The following is a 22,928-nucleotide window of genomic DNA, read 5'->3' as shown; positions in this document are numbered from 1 at the left end:
CAGCCCTGGAAAAGTTTTGTTTTATACATCATAATAAGGTATTATTTTTATTTTTCAGACAATAATTTTTTAAAAAGTGATTAATTGACTCCTAGAAGGAATGGAGGGAAAATTTGTAAGTGTTTTCCCTCCATTCCTTCTAGGAGTCAATTAATCAGTTTGGGGTTTCAAAGCTGAACAGTTAGTGAACTTGAAAACCATTTAATGAAGTGACAGCACTAATTAGAGCTAGTGGAAACAGCCCTTGCTAGAAAACAATTACCATGCTGGGAACGAGTCCTTAAGCAACCCTCCGAGAATGTTCAAAGGAAAAACAAATTTCTACCAGGAGAATAAAATCCCACTTAGGGAGTAAAGTAAAGCCACTTGGGAGGAAACAATTTATGCCAGCTAGGCCTGGCCCCAAAAGAAAAGTCTCAACTAGTCCTATACCCTTCAAAAGTCTGAGTTTGGCAGGGATAGTCCTGATTAATCCTCTGACACCCCACTTTTTCAGCTACTTTTCCAGTGTCCTGGTTTCATTCTTCTCTAACCCCCACTCTCTCCTTTTGGCCTCATTTTATTTGCTGCAAATTGAGTTCAAAAAGCAAAAGGAGTTTGCACTAAATTGACTCAGCAGAGGAAAAAGGAGAGAATGAGGTGCAATCTTGCTTTTCCCTGTAGACTAGGGTTGCCAGGTGAACTAAAGGACAGGGTTAACCCCTTAATGGTTGTGTAGTAAGGGAAATTTCAGCAGGTATTCCTTGCACAACAAGCAGCACCTGCTGAAATTCCCTCTTCTGCACAACCTTTGAAGGGAAAGGAGCCATGTCTCTTATTCTTCCTGGTAACCCTACTATAGAGTCAGGCAAAAGCAAATTTCTGCAGTATCTCCTAGCTTGCCTGTTTTTTCTCAATCACTCAATAACAGTAAGATCTATAATGATTCACTTTCTGGTGATCCACAGGTATGGATGGAACAGTAAAGGAGAGATGTTGGTTTGATATTTGGCATGGTGGAGGGAAACCCTTCTGGCATTTCTCCAACCCTCTGCCTACTCACCTGATGTAGAAAAAGGGGCTTATGACACAAAAATGTCTCTTCTTTTCGACTGCACTGCCCAGGGTTTGGCAATTTGCTGCCTGAAGCTTAATGCAACCATTGACTCAGAGCCTTATGGCATGAGAAAAGAAAGCCAAAATGGAATGGGAGAGTTGTGGCTTTCCCCATGCTTCTCCTCATGCCATTGTATCACTTCCATTCTCTTCCTGAGGGAGATGGTTTTAAAAGCATGCCTTTTGTCATGCTGAAAAAATCCATTTGACAAAAGGCATACTTTTACAACTGCCTCCCTCAGGAAGAGAATCATAATGCTACAATAGTATGTGGAGAGGCATGGAGAAATCTCCACTTTTCTGCTCCATTTCAAGTGTCTTTTCTCATGTGATAAGGCTGTCAATTTCAAAAGTCTTCAGTTCTTGCAAGGGTGAGCTGTTCTGATATCCGCTGACTGGGAAGATGAAGATGAGATGCCAGAGCGTTGAGGGTGGGGAAAGGACCTTTTATTCTGTCCCTGCTCACTGCTGGCTTTGAGTCTGCCCATCACTGCCACCCTATCCAACAGACTGCTGTTGAGTAAATGTGATGATTGACACATCACAAATTCAGGATGAGCAAAAGTATTTCTCACTGCCCAACTTATGACTGTGACAGGCATCATGACAGAATTTGGAGTAGGGGAGAGAGGAAACTGGGTTTTCATACAGTTCGTCTCCTCCCTCCCCTATTTACATGTATTTTCTAAGTCTCCTTAGTTTTTGTATGCTAAACATATCCAAACTGCGAAGGGATTAACAAGGATCAGAAAGACTTTAATAGCTGTTGCTGACTGGGGCCGGTGTATTTATTCAGCTTTCCCTATTACTGGTGAAAGGCTGCAGTGTTACTGTAGATAACAATAATGGGAATCTATAGAGTCCAGTTCATATCCTATTTAAACCTGAAGGAATTAGGCATAAGTAGATTTACTCCAGTTGAAATCAAATGGACTCTCGTACATCCCTTTAAAATGAAGCACCAAAGTATAACTGGGTTATGGATCAGAGCCAGATAATTGAAACACAACAGTGTATCCTAACATGAATAACCTAAAAGAAAGGCAGGGTTAAATCAAAGTTTTAAAAACAACAACAAGGTGCAGGTCATGCCCTGTACTTTACAACAAACTATGTATGAATTGCACATTTTGTTTTAATACAGTTCACAGGAAATACTGTATAGCATATGATAACGTTTAGTGATACAGAGGTCTGGACCAAATTCAAGTGCTGCTAGTGAGGAGATCAAAGCCAATAACATATATTTATGCTTCATATGAAGGAAACCTTTGCAAAGGAAGGGAGTGAGATGGAGCAATAAGCATGTTTAAAGTCTAGCTAGAGGGAAGAACTATATTATAAACCCCCCAAGGAAACAAAGGAAGATGTAGTGCTATGATTTTGTTTTTACTGGAAGTCCTGTTTGTTCCAACACGTGCGTTAAGATAAACTCAGCAAAGTGTTATGTTCTTTGTGTAAATATATGTTTTCTTTGAAGCAAGGGATTAAACGGGTATGGTAAGAGGCATCATGCTTGGAAAATGCATTGTTTCCTTAACAAAATACAGAAAGGTCAAAAGCCCTTTTCCATTGAGAAATTGGATTTCTGAATTAAATTTGAAAAGCTGATGTGGCAGCTCACTGAAAGGGAATGGTGTGAGCTTTTAGCTTTAACAAGGAAATTCAGACTGCAGCTGGCTGTATCATTCCTAACAGTTGGAGCTTCTGGAGAACTTTAAAAAAAATCTCTACTCCTTTTAAACACTGGTCATCCATTTGCATAAATATTATTAATGCACACTGGGTAAGGCCTTTTATGGAAGTTTGTACCAACCTCAGTGAGGCTTCCATGCTGCCGATGTGGAAGTTAGTAAAATTCAGTAAAACAAAAGGGTACTTTCTTGTTTAAAAGGAGTTCTGGTTCTTTGTTCTATTGATCAAAGCTTTATCATTTTAAATTTGTGTCCACAAAACCAACTTATGTTGACCTAGAGGTCTCCACCCCCTCTAAAATTTTATCTTTGCAGCCACCATGTGAGGCAACTTTGACTGCAATAAATGGATCTGCCCCATATCAGATAATGCTGTTTGCCTACATAGCTGGATATTGTCTGTGCTAACTGGCATCTGCTCTTGGAGGCACCAGGCAAAGCTCTTTTGCAGTTTTGACTACCTCTACATGCCAGAGGCTGAACCTCAGATTTCAACATGCAAACCTGAGCTCTGCCACCAAGCTTCTCATCCACTACCTTGGGAAGCTGAGAGGGCGGAAAAGAAAGACTTGGCCAAAGTCACTTGGTGAGCTTCATGGCTGAGCAGCATGTTAAATCCAAGTGGAGTGTGAGAGTAATTAAAAGTTTCTTTTTGGACAACAGCTCCTAAAATCCTCCTGTCAGAATGGCTACTGGCCATGTTAGCTAGGGCATCCTCTGAGCTATAGTTCAGGAAAAAAGAAGAAGCTTTCCTGAGCATTACTCAAGAATATATACCATGGCACAGTGGCTTCCATTGCAACATTGCCTGTAGTTGCTGCATTTGTTTGGAAAAGTACTCATGTCTAATTTGTATGTGCCTTCTTCCCCCAGAAAACAAATTCCGGGGAATGTTATAATGGGCCTCTCTTCTACCTTGATACTATTCTTTGTGTGAAAAGCAATGGAGAAAAAGTCCAGTGGTAGTGGTTTGATCATTGGACTAGAACTCTGGAAATCAGAATTTGAATCCTGGTTTGGCCATGTAAGCCCACTGAGTAACCTTGGGCAAATCATACTGTCTCAGCGTCAGAGAATGGTAATGACAAACCCTCTCTAAAGAATCTTGCTAAGAAAACCCCATGATAGGTTTATCTTAGGCACGTTACAGAGCGCTGAAAAGCGGTGCTCTGCCTGCGCCGTCATTAGCTGCGCCGAGAAGCCCCAGCGGCCAAACCACGAGGCTTCCCGGCGCAGCTAAAAAGGATCTCCAAAATGGCGCTACTTCTTGCGTCGTGGAAATGATGCGACGAGGCACCAATGGCGCACTCGACGCCTCATTTTCATGATGCTACGTGCAGACGCTAAGCGTCTGGCACGTAAAAATGGCCGTGCCTGTGTGTATTGGGCACAGCCATTTTTACGCCCCCATCACGTGCTAGGGGTGAGGCCAACCCCTAGCACGTGACGGGGGCGCCGCAAAGGCCCGTGTGGAACGGGCCTCAGAGTCACTATAAGTTGGAAATGACTTGAAGGCACACAACAACAACAAATCCATATGAAAGGCATTTCCTGCATGGCAGCTCTCTAAATTACTCTAAAATTATGCTGGCATAGCCTCATTGAGGTGAAAAAAATGTCACAATATTGCCAACTATTAATCACACTGATAATTTGTCCATATTTGAATACTTTATTAAAAAGCACTAGTATTTGCAGTTCTGAGGATGATGTAAATGCCTTATCCGTGGTCTTTGATTTGTCCTGGATTATTTGCATCATCATCATCATCATCATCATCATCATCATCATCAAGGCAACCCTAAAGTGATCCTATCATGGATTTTCTGTGGCTGAGAGTGTGTGACTTGTCCAAAGTCACCCAGTGAGTTTTCACAGCTGAGTGGAGGATTCAAACCTTGGTTTCCAGAGTCGTAGTCCAATGCTCAAACCACTATGCCATGCTGGTTCTTAAATACATTCTTAATTGAATGTATCCTTAAATACATTCAATGAAAACATTTTTTAAAGCATTAAATTTTAAAACCATTAAACCACTTAAAATGACATTATTAAATCAGCTCAATTCATTAGATATTGAAAGATATCATCATTTAGCTAAGGAGTTCTTTCTTGTTATTGTTGTGTGTCTTCAAGTCACTTCTGACTTAGAGTGACCCCTAAGGCAAATCTCTTAGGGAGTTTTCTTGGCAAGATTTGTTCAGAAAGGGGTTGTCATAGTCTTCCTCTGAGGCTGAGACAGTGAGTTGCTCAAGGTCATCCAGAGGGTTTCCATGGCTGAGTAGGGATCTGAACCCTGGTTACACAGAGTCACCATCCAAAACTCAAACTATACTATGCTGGGTGTCCAGCGATTTCATAGAGAAGAATATTAGGCGGGTTACAGACCGCCCATTTGGGGCGGGCTGTACCCGCCCCTTTCCCCGGTGTATTGGGGCCTCAGCTGGCAAAACGGCAGCCGCTGAGGCCCCAATCCGCTGCTTTCCGGGCTGCGGGGAAGCGGCAAAAGGCCGCTTCCCCGCAGCCTGGAAAGGGGTGTCCTTGGGGCTTCAAGCCCCAAGGACACCCCGCAGAGGCAGGGAGGAGGAGAAAGGGGCCGCTTGGCCCCTTTCTCCTTTGGTCCGCTGGGCACAGCCGTCTGAAGGCTGCGCCCAGCGGACCAAACCAGGAAGGAGCTCTGAAACGGAGCTCCTTCCTGCTCCACGTTAAGGGCGCACTATGAGCCCTGGCGCAGAGTGAGGACGTCACATCTGCGCCGCCCCGTATAGAGGCGGCGCAGCCGTGACGTCCTCATGGCGGTGGCCGTGTGGAACGGCCGCCACCATTTTGTGCGTGCGGACCGCGCACTAGGGTTAGGGGGGTGCGGAAGCACCGCCCCTTCCTAACCCTAGTGCGCGCTCCGCACGCACAAAACAGCCCGTTTGTAACGGGCCATAGATAAGCAAAATAAGCCCCATGCTTCCCTGATAGTCCATTCCCTGGCTGTCAGAAAGTACAGTGGCTGAATAAGAACCTGAGAAAGGGTCCTTTATTTCCTTGATTCTTGTATGTCCCTTGCAGCCCAACATCTGTTTGTACTAGTTCAGGCAATTTATATTACAGTCACAATCTCCAAACAAGAATGCTAGGTCTTTGTCAGTAGAGGTGCTGTAGCATGCACACTTGTTCAGTCCCCAAATATTGGCCAATACATGATCTTTCCCCTGAACCCAGTGGTGCCTATTTTAAAATATTTTTTAAATTAAATTATTTTATTTTTTTAAATCTGGAGGTTTCTTCCTTTTCTTCCCACTGAGCCTTGTCCCATTCACATTATCTCTTTAGCCTTTTAAAGTCATGCTGGCAAACACCAAATCCCATTTTTCCCAAAAGGCAGATGTTTGGGAAGCAGTGGTGTCATTTGGTGCAGTCTAAACCTCCTACTGACACCTCTGACCGAACCCAAACCCCAGGCTTTTGATAGATTTTTGAGGCAGCACAGCTGTTTCTCCTTTTTCCTTACAGCCGTCAGTACAGCTGGAGATGCTATACTAGCATTTCCATGATGCACACATCCTTCTTCCACTGGCCCGTGAATATCCCATGGATACACTTTAAGATGTAGAAGAAATCATCAAGCTGTTAACTGCTGAGGGAAGCATGCATGCTTGGGAATGCCTGGATCGCCACCAGTTCTCAAACCTGTGTTTCTATTTTGTCCCCTTGGAGTCTGGCCTTTTATTTATTTAAACAACCTCAGGCTGTACCCTGAGGACTATTTTGGTCACTTCCTTTGGAGAGTTCCTTCAATTGTTTGACTACCATTGTATGAGTCACCAAGTCACCAAGCCAGATTTCCTTTAGTGTTCACTTGCAGCTGAGAAAACTGCCTTCTGCTGATTTTTCTTTATTCACCAAAGTACCCTGAAGCAATCCAGCTTTTACCTACTGTCACAAAATCATACAGACCTTTCCCCTACTACACAAGAGCCTGCAACTTGCTGCAAGTGTTTCAGAGTTGCAACCAGGCAACAACTCATCATGGAAGTGCTGGACCAGACATTGTCGAGGTTTGAACTATGATTTTAACAAGGCCAAGTTCTTTTTCTAGAAAGTTGATTAGATTGCCAAGCTGAGCTAGCCTAAATGTCCAAAGGATGTGGTTTCCCAACAATGGTCAACTAGATGCCCCAGGATCAATTTTGCAATGATCACAATCTCCATATCCTACTAGGATCTGGTTATTACAGATAAAGTATCTTTTAAACAGAGAGTTTAGTATCGACTGACAGCACAATATTTTACATATTTAATCTTTCTGAAGCCTATATTAGGTGATGTCAATCTTTACTCCCTCACAATAATAGCAATGAAAAACTGCCCTTCCCTATTCTGCTAATGATGAGGGAAACTCAAAAAGCCATTGAAAAAACATATTTATAGAAAAGACATAAGAAAAGTAGTCTAGAGATGAAATACCACCCCAAAAAGACCTTGATAGCTCGTCTGTTTACCCTATCTCTAGGAGAGCCCAAAGAAAACTATCCAAATAAAAGTTCAACAGCTGAGCTGCTGTAGTACCAATTTCATTCCTTCCAATGAAGGAAACATAATTTAAAAGAAAGCTCTTAATTTCCAAACCAGTTTTCATTCGCAATCTGCTATCTCTGGGCTGTCAAGACAGCCAGGGATCACAGCAGCCATGGGCCCGTACTTTGGGCTAGCTTCTATTTTTAGCCAGGATTTGGCTGAAACTGGGAGGCCATGATGGAATCTAGAGATTTCTTTAACCTCTCATAACTCACGTGGTGGTAGTGATGGTGGTGGTGTACCTGACTGGTCTCCCTCATTGGATAGTTTAGGAAGCACTGCCTTAAAGAATCAGGTGTCAGAAGGTTGCTTTCCACTCAGAGCTGGAAAAACATGAACAAGTGGCAAATTCTTGCTTTTAGAAACTGCCAATTGACTTCATGAGGAAATGGTGTAATCCAAATGACAATTTAGCAGCATCCCCAATGAATATATGAAGTTCTACTTTCTTTCACTATGTGAAACTCTTTCTGAACCTGAGGAGGGGATTAGAAGTGTCCAATGTTTTCTTGCTTGATACCCATAGATAATAAGTCCTCTCTAGAAATAGAATTAACAGAACTAATAGAACTAATATTGGCATTGCTAGCTAAAGTAATGAACAGCATTGTTGTTACTGTTGGATCTGTCAGATATATCCCAGCATTAATCCATAAATACGAGAGTCCTTTAGAGAGTGGCATTTCATATACTATGTAGCTGCTTATTATTGTGCATCAGAACAGTATGTTGCAATGGCAGAAAGAAAAAGACTGCACAAAGGATGTTGGTAGCCTGAGCTTTCATATATTTCATCTTCCTCTGCATCTGAGGAAGCAGACCAAGGTCTAAAACACATTGCAGAAATAATCCAGTTCAAGACTACTTTAACGGCCCTGGCTTAGTGCTAAGGAATCCTGGGAATAGTAGTTTATTGTGGCACCAGAGTTCTCTGGCAGAGAAGGCTAAATGTCTCACAAAAATACAGTTCCCAGAATTCCCTAGCATTGAGCTAGGGCAGTTACAGTAGTTTCAAACTGGATTATTTCTGCAGTGTGTTTTGGACCCAAGTCTACAAAATCTTATGCTACAACTTCTTTCTCACATGTAAAGTCGAAGGCTTTCATGGCCAGCATCCATAGGCTTTTGTGCGTTTTTCGGGCTATGTGGCCATGTTCTAGCAGAGTTTTTTTCTGACATTTCGCCAGCATCAGTTCTAGCCCATCCTGGGCATAAAATACTGTTTGAAAACACTGAAGTTCCGGACCATGCTAACCACTAACTGTCGGATGCACAGGGAAGCCATTGAAATCCACAAACACCTGGACAATTTCAACCGGAAAGAAGAAACCCTTAAAGTGAACAAAATTTGGCTACCAGTCCTGAGGAATAGCAAAATAAGGACTCAGCAAATGCAAATGGGAAACCATTCGGAGTCAGGGGCTTTCCCAGCAGATAACGATCACCAATTAGCAGACATTAATCCTCGTTTGCATTAGCCTCCCAGCCTGAGGCCGGCCATCAGCACAGAACAAGACACATGCAAATCACTCCTGCATTCCCAGGCTCACACAGTATATATATACTGTACCCACTTTTTCCAGGCAAGCATTCTCTGAAGATGCCAGCCACAGATGCTGGCGAAACATCAGAAAGAAACTCTGCTAGAACATGGCCACATAGCCCAAAAACCCACAAAAAATTATTCTTTCTCACAGTTAGTCTCAAAGGTGCTACAAGGTGCTTTTGCATATTGTGGTTCAGCAGGAAGAGAGTCACATAAGTTTAAGGATTCATGGACAAAAGAAAGAGCTGTAGTCTTACATTAAATTGACAGATTGTTAGACATTTAACAGACCAGTGTATGACAAAGGGATACTCTGTTTGAAATCACACCTCATCTTTCCTAAGAGTAAATTTTAGCAAATGCTAAAAAATCTAAAGCATCTGTGCCCAGATTCATGAAAAAATGAGGGGCTTTCCCTTCATTTTTTTGAGTGTTGGACTATGACTCTGGAGATCAGGGTTGGGTTCCCCACTTGTCCATGAAACCCACTGGGTGATCCTGGGCAAGCCACACTCTCTTAGCCTCAGGGAAAGGCAATAACAAACCTCCTGTGAACAAGTCTTGTCAAGAAAATCCCATGATAGGTTTGTTTTAGGGTCGCTACATGTCGAAATGACTTGAAAGCACACAACAACAAATGTATGAGAGAGTGCACTTTGTCTCTCTTTCTTTTGGAGAAAAAGAAAGCTGATACTGAGCATATCACTGGATTATCTGCATCTGAAACGAGTTGCCATTTTCTCTTTAGTTCATGCACTGAATGTAAAGTGCAGCTGGGTAACACATGTTACCTGGTCCATATATTTTGAATGAACTCACCTGGACCATATGTTTCGTGTATGCCAGGAAACTCTAGCACTGATGAACTGCTATGGTATGTGTGAGCAATAAGCGTGCCTAAAAATGCACTCAGAACGCCTATTTCATATACTTGTGGAATGTGGCTTTTGAAACTGGTGCAAGAAAGAAATATTGGACGTGGGCTGAATCCCTGGTGTACATTTCTTATTTCTTTTAAAGCAAAGAAAATAAATGTATGTTTCTTATTGTCAAGATTAATGTCTTTCCTATGTAGACTGTAAACTGTGCAGACATTCAGGCCCATGCAATGAATAGGAAGGTTCCAATCTATGTGTGTGTTCATTAGAACATCTGCAGGGAATTACCACATTTATAGCCTTCCATTCTCCCTCCATGCTTTAATTGCACACATTCTGAACATTTGAACAGGGCTTAGTTCTTTTTTAAGCAGACTTGTATCCTACTGGTGCTGAGCAAAGGTCATTCATATGTGAGCTCATCCTATGTTAACAATTGATCTAGTCCAAATCGAATATGTGTTCTTTTATAGAACTGCCTTGGGCTTTTGTATAGCCAGGAAACTATAGATTCTTCGAAGACTTTAGCCATAACTCACTGATTTCTGTATTGGCTCCTTTTCTTGTATCCATCAGATTGCCCGTGTTTTTGGATGGACTACAGTTCAGGAGTAGAGCACGTTGTTTTGCAAGCGGAAACTTTCAATCCTTGTGGGTACCTCCAGCTGCAAAGGGAATCAAGTAGCAGATGATAAGAAAGATTTCTAACAGAAATGCTGGAAAGCTATCGTCATTCAAAGTAGAACAGTTAAGAACAGTGGTTAAAACTCTAGAGGTTGGGGACTTCTATTACTAGGGAGAACATGGCCAGGAATCCTGGGAGTTTATGTTTAAATATGTGGAGGACCAAAGGTCAATACATAGGCAATACTTCAGAGACAAAGCTAGAAACCACATTTTTCTTTCTTTCTTATAATGTAAGGACAGGCAACAGAGTCAGCCCCAACGTTAAGAAGAATTTTGCCTCAGGCAGCGAATTGTGGTTGTCATGAAAGGGCAGCATGAAAAGGTGATAGCAGTATAAATGGAGGAAAGGCATTTAATCTTCCTCTGGGCCTAGGCATGGTGCCTGCCTCTCCTTCTCTCTCTCCAAAGCCAGGATGGTAGCAGTTAAAATGGTGGAGGACCTTTATCTAAGAAACACATTTCTGTATCAGCACTGCAGAAACAATTCAGTTTAACTACCATGGCTCAGTGCTGTGGGATTCTGGAAACTGTAGTTTTGTGAGACATTTAGGTCTAAAACACACTGCAGAAATCATCCAGTCTGAGACTGCTTTAACTGCCCTGGCTCAGCACTAAGGAATTATGGGAATTGCAGTTTATTGTGGCCTTAGAACTCTCTGACAGAGAAGGCGAAATGTCTCACAAACACTACAGTTCCCAGGAATCCATACCATCAAGGCCTGAGCCAAAGCAGTTAAAGTGGTCTCAAACTGGATTATTTCTGCAGTGTGTTTTAGACCTTAGCCTTCTCTATCAAAGGGTGCTGCTGCCCCACCAAACTACAATCCCCAGAATTCCATACCATTGAGGCATGGCAGTTAAAGTGGTGTCAAATTGGATTATTTCTGCAGTGTGGATGCAGCCTCCATTGGAGACTGATGAATATTCAAATTCCCTCAAACCTGTCTCTGACTATACAGTTCCTGGATGCAAGTGTAGGCCTCACTTTTCCTCCCAGTGGCCTATGGCTAAAAAGAGCATTGCTTTGTGGAGGGCAGAACTTGGAAAGGCCATTTCTGGACTATAAGGGACCTGTATTCCAGAAATTATTTTTCCAGGCTTTTTTCCTGTTGTCTTTGCCATTCCAGTCTGTTCCTCTCTACTCTCCTTTATTTTCTCTCCAGATTCCAACTATCCTCAAAATCTCCTTTGTCGCTCTCTCTCTCAGTCTCTTCAGAGGCTGCTTCCACACTGCAGAAATAACCCAGTTTGACACCACTTTAACTGCCATGGCTCAATGCTAGGAAGTTCGAACTGTAGTATGTTGTAGCACCGCACCATAGCTCTCTGACAGAGAAGGCTAAATGTCTAACAAAACTACAGTTCCCAGAATTCCATAGCACTGAGCCATGGCAGTTAAAGTAGTGACAAACTGGATTATTTCTGCTGTGCAGATGCAGCCACAATCGCCTGATTCTTTTCCTCAGCTCTGTGATTAATGTCCTCTCCCAGCTATACAGCCTCCTTATATTTTTCTAAAGTCCACAGTAGTTGCTGCTTATAGGCCCAAAAAGTCAATGCTCAAGGTTTCCTACTGCAGGTTTTATGGCACAAGATGGCACCAATGTATCTTCATACTAGTTATCATAGAACAACCTTTGACTAACATACAATTAGAGGACATAAACAGTGTGCCGGGGTCAATCCTGCAAAAATGTTTCAGAAATGATAACCAGTGCTTGTGGCACTGGTGCTGCATCTACACTGCAGAATTAACGCAGTTTGACACTGCTTTAACTGCCATGGCTCAGTGCTATAAAGTTTTGGGATGTGAGCTCTTGTGAGATATTTAGCCTTCTCTTTCAGAGAGCTCTGGTGCCACAATAAACTACAATTCCCAGGATTCCCTAGCACTGAGTGATGGTAGTTAAAGTGGTCTCAAACTGGATTATTTTTACAGTGTGTTTTGGACAACAGTCTTTATCATCTAGTTGAACCTCTAGTAGTTTCAGAGAAATATTTTCCTCCCAACATTTCGTAACTGGTAACCAAACTTTTTCTACTTTGGTCATTGTTTAGTTATTCACTAAAAAAAGTCAGCCTATCCATTTCTCTCATATCATATCACTAATTTTAAGCATCCATTCATATATTAATGGGGTTTCCCCCCTACTTAGAATGAAAAGCATTCTGAATGAAAGGCATAGCCTTGCGGTAAATTTTGTCTGAGTAATGGTTAATGTTTCTGATTCAGTTTGGTGGGCTTTGAAAAGTGAAAAGGCGAGGTGTTCCTTGAGAACACTGTCATTCTACCTCACAAGATGATAAAAATGGGGAGATAAATCTTCTTCTATGACCCTGTTGGCCTGCTTCGTTGTAATGGATGGCCCTAGAGGCAACCTTTTTCTGCCATGTCTTTAAAAAAGAAGAATTTTAAGATGTATTGCTAAATAAAGCGGTGAACCACACATAGCACATGCCTCAAAAATGTGTAAATTTCACTCAGGGGTGCTGTCATTGTTCAAGAATGCTCCAAGGCCTTTTAACAGGCGAAAACATATTTCCTGCTCCCAACCTCAGCTTTAGAAATCAGAAGCTCATCACTGCTAGGTAGTAATTAAATGCTGTCAGTAGGTCTGGGTTCTTTTCCCACACAGGACTAAGTGAAATGAACCAGGTACAAAGTATTAAGGAAGGTTCAAAAGTTCAGACGGCCTTGACCTGGCAAGTCACTGCCATTCATACCCTCTTGCTTTCCCCATAGGTTTCTGTTTGGGAGATATTATCCTGAGGTGATTTGAGGGACCCATCAATGGTGTTTCAATGACATGGGGGGGGGGGGGGTTATTCAGACATTGTTTTTGTTAGCATGACTATGGTCCAAAACACACTGCAGAAATAATCCCAGTAGATTGTGGGTTGGATCTTTGTTGTTCACATGCATATTAAATACACCTGAGTAAGGTTTTTTTTTTTGGGGGGGGTAAAAGAAATCCCTTAACTCGGGATAATTGATCTCAGTTTCCCTCTTGAGTTTTCCTAAAAGATTTGCATTGTCGGCTGTGGGAATAACTGATGCGAAAGACCCAGGATAAACGAGGATAAAACTCTGCATGCCATGAGTGTGTTTTGAATACACCTGCATTATTGACTCCATTTTTATTCGAATGTTGACCGGTGTGAGCAACAGAAGTCGCAGAGATGTGCATAGATGTGGTTCCAATAAAAAATAGTGTGTACAGCAAAAACCAGAATGCGTGAATGAGATTATTCATATAGTCGTGCTAAAAAAAAAAACAATGTCTGAATAACCCTTCAGTGACATCCATTATTCAGCTTTCTGCTTGATTTTTTACATGGTGATGTAGTCTTGGAATGCATCCTAGGGTGCGTTTTAAAAGCTATAACATCCTGAAATTTGCTATGAAAGTAGGCATCTCAAGTAGGAAATCCTTTTCTATGGCCTTCTAATATTTCCTAAGGCTATCCTTAAGCACTGCTGGGAAGAATATACCCCCTGGCCGCATATCATTTAACCACTTTATTTTTTCTCAGATTACACAACTGAGGCCTAATACTTTTCTGAACTAAGCATTGGTAATTCCATATTCAGATTTAGCCACTCCTGCCATTAGATATGGAGGATACATTTTCTTCCAAAACATAAATCCTCATTTCATTATTGCCCCACAAAATATACAAAAAGTTGTAAAGAAAACTGAATTAAAGAGGCAATGATGTATTAAAACTGATTGCAATATATATATATATATATATATATATATATATATATATGCACACTACATTTTCCACTAACTTTTCCCTCCAAGAAGTTTTTAATAATGTATAACAATAACTTCACAAGAGTCCTGTAGGGTAGTATAGTCTTAGTTTGATGGTTAAAGAAGAATTTGAACCTGCTGTCCCCTATGTCACACATTGCCCCATGAAAACTGTATATTTTACTTCCTCAATTTATTCTGTTTCAACTTGATTATATGTTTAAGACTATTTTCTGCTCAGTTCTCTGTGTTTCTACACAAAGACCATGCCTTTTCTTATAAATAATTAATGCATCAAAGATATTATATATAACTCTCTCACAAAAACAAACTTGGGCATCTGGCTAAATCTTACCAAACCCAGGAAATGTGAAGGCTGGAATTATTTCTCTTAGTGTTGTTAAAATGGACCACTGTATCATCATGCCAAGGACCTTGGAGGTGTATATTATTTCTTCTAAATTTCCCCAAGATTTTTTGGAAATTGAAGTAAGGCAGTATTATTTTATAGTACCACAACTATTTTTCTACTGGACTTTCTGTATATCTGTGGTAACTCTGATGGTTTCAAGTAATGCTCTATATTCCTGTTGGTGTACTTCACATCTGTCCCCGATCTGCAGTTATAATTCTTGCCAAATATGCAGTATTTCACAGACTCCTCTTTGAAATTCAGTATGTTCAGCCACTTAAAATGAAATCACTTGAAATAAAACCACTTCGGGTGAAGTTTCAGACAAAAGCGTAGCCAATTAGTTACAGTAAATTTTTGTAGATAAGGTTTGTGACAGAGAAACTTTTAAAATGAGTCTTCAATCTCTCGTCGTATGGCTAATAATGAATGTATACCTTTTAATGCTGGAGTAACATCTAGGTCTGCATGGCTTGGCACTACTGATTTTGTTTCTGTTTTATCCTCCACTGGTAAAACTTCTCTGAATTGTGTGCTATACTACTATTACATATACACATCAAAGAATTGTTTTTAGGGCTATATGGCCCTGTGAAAGTGCACATAATAGCAGCATGTTGCTGATAGAAATGAATGTGCATTTCAGTTTTGCATATGTTTTACATGTGGTCAGTTGTAAATGTGTTCCATTCTGGACTCCTGTTTCTGTAACAGTCTGCAGTTAAAAACCACCAAATGCATGGGAATGTGCATTTGCTTTTATAGGCTTTCCCTTTAAAAATATAAATTTTAATGTGCATTTTTCTCTATTCTGTGATTATTTTTGTATGCTCTTTCCCCTAATATATTTTGTTATACATTTTTGTGCAGGGATCAGCATCTCAACATCTATAGATGTACCAGGTTCAAAAGATTACTGTGTTCCAGTTGATGTATTCTTCCAGGAAGAGTGAACCAATAAATGGTTCTGTCCATATAATGGTACAGACCAAACATATTGCTCCAGTATCCATCATTGTTCATCGAAGGCAATCAATTGACCCATGCTAAAGAAGTGAGCTGAATCTTGACTTACATTGGGACTGTGTTTCTGGCTTCAAAAGTGGTTAGAGGGGGACTAGCTGAATGGGTAAGGGGAGTGGGGAATGCCTCACTGCAGCAAGGGAAGTTTCCATTTTGCCTAAAAGAGGCTATGGTGAGGCTGTTATTCTGAATAATTATCAGCCCATCTCTAACATTCCATTGCTGGGCAAATTTCTGGAACATAGAATCACAGAATCATAGAGTTGGAAGAGACCACAAGGGCCATTGAGTCCAACCCCCTGCCATGCAGGAAATCACAATCAAAGCATTCCTGACAACAGCAACAAAAGCAATGAAGACTCATGTCCTCTTTTCCCAGGTCAGAAAAACTTATTTGCTCCCGCCAGAAGCATGTACACATGGAAGGAAAAAAATTGCAAAACAAATGTTTGTGTGTAGGTGCAGACACACATGCACATACCTCAAAAACATTAAAAAGAAGATTGGAAATGAAGGACTGGCCATGCTAATTAGTGGATTCTGGAAGTTGTAATTGAAAAAAGTAACTTTTCTGAACTTTCCCCCTTTAACTTGTAGCTTCTCTTCATTATGACCTCTATCTACTTCCCTACTCCTTCATTTCTGTTCTTTTTAATGTTTTTGAAGTGTGTGTGTAGGCACTGACACACAAACATTTGCTTTGTGTCTTCTTTTCTTTTAAATGTATAAGTGCTTCTGGAAGTGGTATTGTTTTAGTTAGATAAAATAATGGGTTGTAGTTATATATATTTTTCTTGTGACAAGACTCTGCACTTAACAGTGTTAAAACCTAGCATTGTTCTGGCAAATGAAAACCTGAGTGATGCTTGACTATTTCCCCTCTGCTTGAGTCTCCCCAAGAGATCACTTATTTGAAGCAGGTATAAATATTCTAACCAAAGGAAAATTCTTCTCCCAAATTAATCCTGAGATGGACTAGGCATGAACTCTAGAAAGCTCATCCGTATTAATAAATGTTGTGGTTCTGTAATGACTATAAATGTGGCAGCTATCCCACTGAGGATAACAAAGTACACAGATTGGCAAAGTATGTGTTCACTTTGCTTTTTCGTCAAATTAGGTGATGGTTCACAAAGTTCCATAAATATTCCTCTTTTGCTATCCAGAGAGAGAGAGAAGTTTATGTATTTATGTAGTTCCATTTCTTGCCCAACCCATCCCTAGTGTTTGGAATGTGTTTCAGTTTTAAAATAACAGAAGGCCAGATTAAAAAAGAACAACGGAACTTGAGTTTAAAGTCTGATCTTGCTCACTAAAGCCAAACAAAATGGTTTCGTGCTGCTTCAGAGGCAGCAAAAAAAGCTTAGATGTGTGTCCTGCTTCAAATGTTGCACATTTCCTACAAAGTACTTGTGTGTAGGGAACAGGGTGAAATCTTTGGCTTTATTCCCACTACTGTACTTTTTAAACCGGTATGCAAACTGGTTCGAAGTGGTTTAAATAACCCTTGTTCGCACTTGAGCCGAATTCCTGAAGTGGTTTGGAGAGGGGGGCATGCGCTAGACCCATTTAATGCACTTCTTTTTGACACTCATTTTTTTCTCGTCTTTTGCAATAAATTGATTCAGCGCAAGTGTGAATGGGATGCAGATTGGAATCAATTTTTTTAATGAAGTGATCAGATGATTGTTTGCTGAAGAGGGTCCCTTTGGAATCGAATCATTGCTCAATGTGAACAAGAAGTGGGTTATTTTATAACAAGAAAATGTGATCAGGGCAAATGCAGTGTGAACCACACTCTGCTGTTGAATTGATCCATCGATTTGGATTGCAAACTGATTTATTTGTAAGTGGGAATGAAGCCTACATGAATGTTGGTTATATGATTTCATAGATTTTATATTGGGAAGTTTATTACATTTGCAACATGCAGAATGTTTGAAACAATCAGGAATGTTTTGAAGAGAATTCTTCTGCAGACTAGTTATGTGGGGAAGGACTTGATGGAAATATGTCCCCTCACTCTACTCCTATTGTATGAAAGGTCAGTAAATTGTCATTACTTTCCTGTTATACTATAACAGAAATGAGATGGATAGTTCCTATTATACTGCATTGTTGTGTGCCTTCAAGTCATTGCTTATGGTGACCTTAAGATGAACCTGTCATGGACTTTTCTTGGCAAGACTTGTTCAGAGAGGATTTCCCCTTCTCTGAGGCTAAGAGAGTGTGACTTGTCCAGGGCCACCCAGTGGGCTTCCCTGGCCAAGAGGTGACTGGAATCCTGGTCTCCAGAGTCATAGCCCAATATTCAAACCATTACACTACACTGGTTCTTAAATTATATTTCAGGGGATGGCAAAACAAGATTAAAAATCTGGAAACAACCTATTTTTTTCCAGCTAGACATGAAATCCTCTAAAAAACTATTTAAAACGTTGTTTTTCAGAATATAGCATGCCCTTTAACTTTCCTAGTTTGTCAGGGACAACCCCGAATAATCTCCTGTACCAGCTTCTCAACTGCTTTTAAAATGTCCCTATTTCTCTCCCTCCACACACTTTGCCTCTTTGTCCTCCCTTTACTCAAAATTGCTGCAGACAGAGTTCAAAGTGCAAAAGTAGTTTGCACTTAATTAACTTAGCAGGAAGGAGAAGAGAGGAAGGGGAAATCTTACTCTTCTCTATAGGCTCAGGCAAAAGCAAACTGCTGCCCTCTTTCCTAGTTTACGTGTTCTTCCTTACTGTGATGTTGCTTGGCCACATGCATCCCAATTTTCATCTGGGAAAAGATGGAGGATATGTTGATTGTATAAAACTGTAGTGTTAGTAGGTTGTTTTTATAATTTTATTACATTAATACTTTAGAAGAAAGTTTCCCATTGTGACTCTCTAACCCAGTCTCCAACTTACAGTCCTCCAGATACCTTTGTGCTACAGTTCTTGTTGGACCTACCCTGCATGATCAATGGCAAGGAAAGATGGGACCTGCCGCTCAACAACATCTGAAGGATTCTGAGTTATCCACCCCTGCTTTCACCTCAAAAGGATCATAAGGTGAAGTCTTTGGATTTTGTTAAATCTACTATAGTCAACTTTCCTACAACCAATAGTGCAATTGTGACCTTTTTGAAACATACTTTTGAGTAGTTTAGTTAGCCCTTATATTTTCACCACACCAATTAATTTTTTCTATATAAATTATATTTTTGTGCCATTAAGGAGGACATATATTTAGTAGCGACTTCCCTCTTGATATCCCAGCAATTTGTGTGTGTGTTGTGCGCCTTCATGTTGTTTCCGATTTATGGCAACCCAAAGGACCTATCAACAGGCGGGTTACAGACCGCCCATTTGGGGCAGGCTGTACCCGCCCCTTTCCCTGGTGTATCGGGGCCTCAGCTGTCAGAACGGCAGCCACTGAGGCCCCGATCCGCTGCTTTTCAGGCTGCGGGGAAGCGGCAAAACGCCGCTTCCTCGCAGCCTGAAAAGGGGTGTCCTTGGGGCTTCAAGCCCCAAGGACACCCCGCGGTGACGGGGAGGAGGAGAAAGGGGCCGCTTGGCCCCTTTCTCTCTTGCTTTGCTGGGCGCAGCCGTCTGAAGGCTGCGCTCAGTGACGCAAAGCTGCGCCGCAAACCAGGAAGGAGCTCTGAAATGGCGCTCCTTCCCGGTCCGTGCTAAGGGCGCACTAGGTGCCCTGGCGCGGAGCGAGGACGTCACATCTGCGCCGCCCCGTATAGAGGCGGCGCGGCCGTGATGTCCTCATGGCGGCGGCAGTCTGGAACGGCCACCGTCATTTTTTACGAGCAAAGCGCGTATTAGGGTTAGGGAGGTGCGGAAGCACCGCACCTCCCTAACCCTAGTACATGCTCCGCGCGTACTTTAATGGCAGTGTGTAACCCGCCTCAGATTTTCTTGGCAAGTTTCATCACAGGTGGTTTGTCATTGCCATCCTCTGAGGCTGAGAGACTGTGTCTTGCCCAAGTCACCCAATGGGTTTTCATGACTGAGCAGGGATTTGAACCTTGCTCTCCAGAGTCATAGCCAAACACTCAAACACCTATGCTATGCTGGCTCTCCAGCAATTGGTATTGAGTCATATTGCCTTTGATCCTGAAGGTCACTGTCATGGTGCCCATGGCTAGTATAGCAGAAGAATTTTACCCATGTTTTTCTCTAATCCCCTTCGTTAGCAAACATGTATAATTACCGTAGTAGGTGAAATACAAGTAACACAATGGAAGCAACACATGTTCAACAGAATACTGGAAATTAAAGATGAAATGCAACTATAAAATAGGAAAATATAAGTGGTTGGGTTCCTTGTTTGTTTTAGTATTGCTGAGTCAAAAGCGTATGTAAAGCAAACCTGCCTACCTACATGGAAAGCGGCAGGGTTTTTCCCAATTTCCCCTACAATGTTTTTGTGGTGGATTAAAAAAAAACACAATACAATAAAATGTTGAAAATTATTTTATAAAGGTCTCACATAAAAGAAAAATATTTTCCTTCTGCGGAAGTGAGATATTTAATAGCGAACTTATCAAAATAGATACATGAGCCTTCAAGCCTTTAATTAAGCAAAACACACTGGGTGGTTTCTTATTCTGGAAGCAGGGGCCGGGAAGAAAAGAAAGCAGAATGTTTTTGTTTCCTATTCATTTCTTTTCATGGTCTCCACTGCACCTCCCCAGTTTCTAGTTAAATATTGAAAAGGAAGCTACATTATATATAACTCATGGAAGGGGTGCACTATGGTACAAGCCAAGTTGGCTTGGAAGCAGGCTGGCTGAGTCAGTCCAAGACTGTGAGGAATGGAAAAAGATAAATCATCAAAGGGCTCATCAAGAAGGGGAAAAGTCTTTGGAAGTATCAAGGGATAGCAGTTCTTTTTGTTTTGATTTTACCTGCATATATCTAGGGTTGCATTTGAATTCTGCCTTGAAATATTCCAGGGTTCCCTCAATTTTCTCTGCCATTGTGTTCTTCCTTCTCCCCACCTATTCATTGACCATGTATCATATCTTGCTATTATGCACCTTCAGCTTCAAGTCGTTTGTGACTTATGGCCACCCTTAGGGAAACCTGACATGAGTTTTTCTTGGAGAGATTTATTCAAGGGTTTTTTGCCTTTGCTTTCCTCTGAAGCTGAGAGAGTGTGACATGCTCAACCAAGGTCACCCAGTGGGCTTACATGGCTGAGCAGGGATTCAGGCCCTGGTCTCCCAAAGTCCTAGTCCAACACTCAAACCATTACACCACATTGGCTCTCTTTCATACCTACAATCATACAATGTATCAGAAATTGATTGTCACCCATTTCCATTGGGCCTTCTCTATTATAATTCAAGAGTTATAATCAATGTGCTAATGTGCTTTAGCAATATTAGATTAGTTAAACATTAGGATTTGATTGTGGTGCAAACATTTCTCTTTTCCATTATTCATTTCTGTTGAATCTGTGTCTGAGAAACATCAGCTGTGTTTACTTAGTGCTGGAATAATGCAAACAGACAGCTAACCAGAGATAAATTTCATTTTGGAAAATACTGGGTTAATTTATAGTGACCTGGCAAGTAGGAATGAAATGTACTTGAAAATGCTGGGAGTTCCCAGGAAATATTTCAAGATGAAGAAATCATCATGTGGATCTCCAAAATAAAGTCGGTTTGTACAGAGATAAAACCTGGGACTTTCAGATACAGTACTTTAAAAAAAAAATCATCTGGAGGGCTGAACATTCCAGTAAATGTTCAGAAAGGTTGGAAATTATTCACAGATCTTGATATGCTTGCACAACTGTCCTGACACAAGCATCCTAAAGGATTGCACCACAATACACATGCACCTTGGGGGTCATTGGGACGTCTTATTTTTTAGCATGACTATGTAAATAATCTCACTCACGATTTCAGAGTTTGTTATTTACACTATGGAACTGCATCTCTGCAAGTTCGGGTGCTCACACATGTCAGCACTAGAATAAAGATGGAGTCAACGATGCTAATGTATTTGGAAGATGTTCAAGACATGCATAAATGTATCCTTGTTTATCCTGGATCTGTTTGCATCAGTTATTCATGCTGTCAACAATGCAAATTAAAAACAAACTGGGGAAAAAACTGATATTGATTATCCTGGGATAAGTCAGTTTTTTGATACCCCCCCCCCCCTTAATCACATGCATTTGAAATGTATCTGAACAACAAAGATCCAACCCAGTTATTTTCACTGTCTGAATAACCCCTTGGTCTTCCAGTCATATAACAGGCACACAATAATTGATAGTATTGTCCACCAAGGTGGCCTGACAGGTCGGAGGAGTTACAGTAGTTCTCATTACTTGAGTATCTGCAATAACCAATGGCAGCTGCTACGGATGGATCATAACACAAGCAGGAGGCTAGCGTCAAGATCTTTGTACTTATGTGTGTGTGTACACATGCAGACATATGTAAAAAACCATGATATGATAGAGGCTTCCAGAAAAGGTTGCCTATGATATAATAAACAGAACAACAGGATTGTGTAAAATGGCCTTAATTCTATGTATGGCAACCTCCCCACCTCCTGGAACCACCTTTGGTCAGTCAAAACACCAGCAGGAAAAACTGGAGAGTGTTCACAGAAAGGACATTTCTGGGGGCAAGCTTGTGAAAAATAATCATTCATGCGGATGTATTATTTTTCTGGGAGGAGAGCGCTTTCCGTTGGCATTACTAATGCTTCTGGAATTGGCATGTTGGAACTCACTGGACTGCAGTCACTTCATTGGAAATGATCTTATGAACTGGCCCTTACAAGGCAACTTTAATGTTCAAACTTTATTTTTCTACAGTTTTGTGTTTTTGGTTCTTGGAAATATTAGCATTATTATTTCCAGCTGTAGTTACATTGAATTATCTGGAATCCTCTGGTTAAGAGAATCTGTTTTTCAGGAATGCTTCCTGAGTCATAAGAAGGGAAGAAATAAGCATTGTGTAGTCTTAAGCTTACTCTTGTGTTATCAAGGCGATAGGGGAAAAGGCTATGGTTCCTTCCTTCTTGACCTTGAAAAGAGTAAAGTGTTGAATAATTTCAGGCAATTTGGAGAGCTATTAATTCAGAGTATCAGTTTTCACTGTCCAGGTTTAGCCTGAGAAGCAGGATGGACAAAAGGAAGTCCTTTAGGTGATGTTAGATTTCAAATTCCCATCAGCCTTGCCTAGCACAGCCAATGGTGAGAGATGATGTGAATTGCGATGCAGCAACATCTGATGGGTTG

General features: G+C 41.2%; 1 protein-coding gene across 1 annotated transcript in view; it reads left to right on the top strand.

Moving 5' to 3' along the window:
* The first annotated feature begins 18,599 nt into the window (after window positions 1-18,599).
* JCAD (junctional cadherin 5 associated) overlaps window positions 18,600-22,928 on the top strand; it is an 83,531-nt gene continuing 79,202 nt past the window's right edge. The window contains exon 1 of the mRNA XM_042475535.1: window positions 18,600-18,721. The gene's annotated coding sequence lies outside the window, so the exon portion shown is untranslated. The remainder of the gene's footprint in view (window positions 18,722-22,928) is intronic.

Source organism: Sceloporus undulatus, chromosome 6, assembly GCF_019175285.1.
Source record: "Sceloporus undulatus isolate JIND9_A2432 ecotype Alabama chromosome 6, SceUnd_v1.1, whole genome shotgun sequence".
Taxonomy (NCBI): domain Eukaryota; kingdom Metazoa; phylum Chordata; class Lepidosauria; order Squamata; family Phrynosomatidae; genus Sceloporus; species Sceloporus undulatus.
The sequence above is the reverse complement of the archived record's forward strand: the minus strand, read 5'-3'. Positions and strand labels throughout refer to the sequence as shown.